Here is a 4,677-nt window from a genome sequence, read left to right as displayed (position 1 = left end):
TACACCTGTCCTTATTTGTCACACACACAATGGTTAAATCTGTATTTGGACCATCATGCTCTCTGTACTGTACCACGGCGCCTAGGTACAGATGCAGCAGAAACGAGTTTGTCATTTTGTGACATCACAGTATATAATCTGCAGCTTTAGGCCGAATGCACACGGCCGTGGAACATGGACGTGAGCGGTCCGTGGTATCCCGGCCTGGCTCCTGACAGCAGGAGCGCACGGCGTCATTGGTTGCTATGACGCTGTGCGCTTCATGCAGCCGCTGCACTACAGTAATACACTGGTATGATCTATACGAGTGTATTACTGTAGTGCAGCGGCGGCATGAAGCGCACAGCGTCATAGCAACCAATGACGCCGTGCGCTCCTGCGGTCAGCACAATGCCAGGCCTGGATACCACGGACCGTGTGCATTCGGCCTTAGACTCTGTTCACATCCTCAATAAATGGAAGCCACAGCACTGTGTCATATGATAGACACCAGCAGTGCCCAGCATATCCTCTGATTTAAAGGGGTTTTCTGGAAGTGAAATGATGATGTATCCTTAGGATTAGGTTATCACTATGTATCTTTGGAGGGTCCAGTTCCCGGCACCCTCCAATGATCGGCTTTTAGAAGGGTCCTAGGGGGCCTCTACTTTGGCCTTTCTGATTGGTCCTATTCAACTGAATAGGATTGAGCTGCAATACCAGCCACAGCCACTATAGAATATAGGGCGCTGTGCTTGATATAGTATGAAGATGCCACAGCGCTCATCCGAGCACAGCGACCCCATAAAACATCTGATCGGCAGGGGTGCCTGGTCCCTCACCAATCACATATTGATGAGGATAGGTCATTTATATATGCATCTTGGAAAATCCCAATAATGGGTTATGTCAAGCTCAACTGAACGATCAGTCATTTCGACGGGAAACGTGACAGAATTTTCAACGTGGATGTGAACAGCTCTTTAAGAACTACAGGAAAACCTACTACGAGATGTTGCAGTGTGATAATCATGCAAAATGACAAAGTCAGCACTGCTACATCTGTAGATCACTGGCAAATGTAATCACCATACTTTTCTGTCACTATATCTGTGGATTCACAATGAAGTAACCCAAGTGTTAACCAGACCCAAGCCTGTCTACACTTTATCCTGCCTGATGGTTGATCGATTTTTTTTTTAGGGACCGCCATCTTATGTCTATGACCAATGCTGCGACAGGTCAATAAAAACTAGAGAAAATAAAAAATAGTGGGCATCAGTCTTATCATTGCGTTAATTTGAGCTGGGATCTGATTGTCCTCGAGGAGCAGTTATGATTTACATATCTCATCTGAAGTTGCATTTTTTAAATTTTTTTATTAAATCTGATTAATAAGGCAGACTTAGAGGTGGTTGAACCATTGTCTTTACAGTGGTGATGCAGCTCATCTCCGCCTTCAGCCGGTTTCTGAGTGTTCACACGAAGTATAAATGCTAGAAAAGGTGTCGAGGACTAATCCAATCTCTTACTGCCGTATTAATCAGATTTTTGGTAGAAAATAGATAATAGTCTCATAGACCACCTAACTTCTGTTGCCCCCTGCTGGTGGTTTTAAACATCACCTTTGATCTGTCAGCATTCTCCTTCCATATTTATAAAGTTACCATATTAACTGTGAAAGTCGAAAAGCAAGTTCTGTTCATTCTGAGCAACACTGAGACCTCTGCTATGTCTGCCCCTTATCCTGAAGCTGCCTGGGACCCAAGAAGAACACGTGACTGGACGGAATTTTTCTATATCGTTTTGTGCCATCTATTGCTGTTCTATTTTAATTTTTTATCGCATTGCATGTTCCTAAAACCGCCCCAATACTTGCAGTCAGAAAATAAAGGTTTAGCTGGAGATGACATTGTGTCTGTGTGCTTTCTGCATCCATCACCTACATGGAGACGTCCAAGGTAAGTAGGCCTGAGGGGGAGATGCAGCCAGAAGGTTTTTGGTTACTGTGGAGAATTGCCTTACTCCAGTGAGGAACATCAGGGATCCATCCACATACCAGGCCTGTGTGAACCATAGTGAGTTACGTGTTACAGAGAGTGCCTAAAAGGGGAGGGATAGTCGCCACTGCACCCAACCATGCCTCAGCCGGTGTGCCCAGAAGGGAAGGGATAGCTGCCACTACACCCGACCATGCCTCAGCCGGTGTGCCCAGAAGGGGCGGGATAGCCACCACTACACCCAACCATGCCTCAGCTGGTGTGCCCAGAAGGGGAGGGATAGCCGCCACAACACCTAACCATGCCTCAGCCGGTGTGCCTAGAAGGGGAGGGATAGCTGCCACTACACCCAACCATGCCTCAGCCGGTGTGCCCAGAAGGGGAGGGATAGCCACCACTACACCCAACCATGCCTCAGCCGGTGTGCCCAGAAGGGGAGGGATAGCCACTACTACACCCAACCATGCCTCAGCTGGTGTGCCCAGAAGGGGAGGGAAAGCCGCCACCTAAGCCAACTATGCTTCAAGCGGTGTGCCCAGAAGGGAAGGGATCTCCATCACTACAGCCAACCATGCCTCAAGCGGTGTGCCCAGAAGGGGAGGGATAGCCACCACTACACCCAACCATGCCTCAGCTGGTGTGCCCAAAGGGGAGGGATCTCCACCACTACACCCAACCATGCCTCAGCTGGTGTGCCTAGAAGGGGAGGGATAGCCGCCACTACACCCAACCATGCCTCAAGCGGTGTGCCCAGAAGGGGAGGGTTAGCCACCACTACACCCAACCATGCCTCAGCCGGTGTGCCCAGAAGGGGAGGGATAGCCACCACTACAGCCAACCATGCCTCAGTCGGTGTGCCCAGAAGGGGAGGGATAGCCACCACTACAGCCAACCATGCCTCAGCCGGTGTGCCCAGAAGGGGAGGGATAGCCACCACTACAGCCAACCATGTCTCAGCTGGTGTGCCCAGAAGGGGAGGGATAGCCACCATTACACCCAACCATGCCTCAGCCGGTGTGCCCAGAAGGGGAGGGATAGCCACCATTACACCCAACCATGCCTCAGCCGGTGTGCCCAGAAGGGGAGGGATAGCCACCACTACACCCAACCATGCCTCAGCCGACGTGCCCAGAATGGGAGGGATAGCCACCACTACAGCCAGCCATGCCTCAGATGGTGTGCCCAGAAGGGGAGGGATAGCCGCCACTACACCCAGCCATGCCTCAGATGGTGTGAACCGCGCTATTTGATTTGGTGCAGGCGATACATTTCCTAGGGCATAACCTCATTCAGTAGCATAGAACTTAAGGCTTATGCACACTTATTTCCTTTCCGTGTCCGTTCCGTGTTTTTTTTTTTTTTTTTTTGCGGACTGTATGTGAAATCATTTATTTCAATGGGTTTGAAAAAAAAATTAATGAAATTACTCCGTGTGCATTCTGTTTCCGTATGTCTGTTCCGCAAAAAAATAGAACGTGTCCTATTATTGTCTGCATTACGGACAAGGATAGGACTGTTCTATTTAAGGGCCAGCTGTTATGTTCCGCAAAATACGGAATGCACGGGGGTCTCAGCAGTTGGACCTCCACAAATCACCTATGTGTCCTGCAGATGGATAACTTATGGTTTAAAAAAAAAAATAAAATGGGCACAGAGCAGACGTTCTGTATGAGACAAGTTGAAAAAACAAAGGAGCCTCATAAATATGCCACGACTCTGGTCCTAGTCACTACGGTCCCTGCTGGTCCTGCACTGATGACATCACGTCCATCGTTCATGTGACTAATGCTGACATTGGTCATGTGTCATTCACGCACGCATCACTGCAGAGGACGGTGAACGGGGGCCAGTGCAGCATTTTTATTTTTTTTTATCTTTTGAAAACCCCTTTAAAATCCTGTTTTGCAAGCCTCTCAGAATGTGGCTCCTTTCCCTTCTGTGACGCACCCATTAACACGCCTTCCCGTGGTCCTACACCTGTAATTATACTGCAGGTCTAACAGGAAGGTACGTATATATTAGTCACTATTAGGGAGGAGCGAATAGACTTCGGATGAAACATCCGGTCGATCCGCTTAAAACTTCCTTTTAATACTGTACGGAGCAGAGCATTGCCTAGACTGGACATTTTTTTTGTCAGAAGTTACTCCGTGTGCATTCCGTTTCCGAATGTCCATTCCACAAACAATAGAACATGCCCGTTTATTGTCCGCATTGCAGACAAGGATAGGACTGTTCTATTAGGGGCGAAAGGTTAGGTGGGGTGGGGATGGAATAAAAAAAAATTATGTTTCACAACCCCTTTAAGGTAGCCATTATGACTATTCCAGATATTTTGACATTTTATTTAATTTGACATTTTTCCCCCCTCACACCAGTTCATAACCACTAGAGAACAGTATATATTATATTGGAATCACACAACATAACATCCACTGTAACATCCCTGCTGCCACTAACAAAGATGGCGCCTTCCCTCATTATGACATCTGACGTAATATCCCTGCGACACAACGCTAACCAATAGACGCCTTAGAAACAACGTTGACGGCATCAAGCTCCGCCCGGCAGCATTTCCGTGTTTTTTTTTAAATTTTATTTCGCTGATTACAACTTTATTGCTCGCCTACACAGACACTGAAGTCAGAGCCGGAAGTTAGAGCATGTGACTGCGGATCATATCTAACCCATCTGCTGT

The sequence above is a fragment of the Bufo bufo genome, chromosome 2, assembly GCF_905171765.1.
Source record: "Bufo bufo chromosome 2, aBufBuf1.1, whole genome shotgun sequence".
Lineage (NCBI taxonomy): Eukaryota > Metazoa > Chordata > Amphibia > Anura > Bufonidae > Bufo > Bufo bufo.
Note: the sequence above shows the minus strand (reverse complement) of the source record.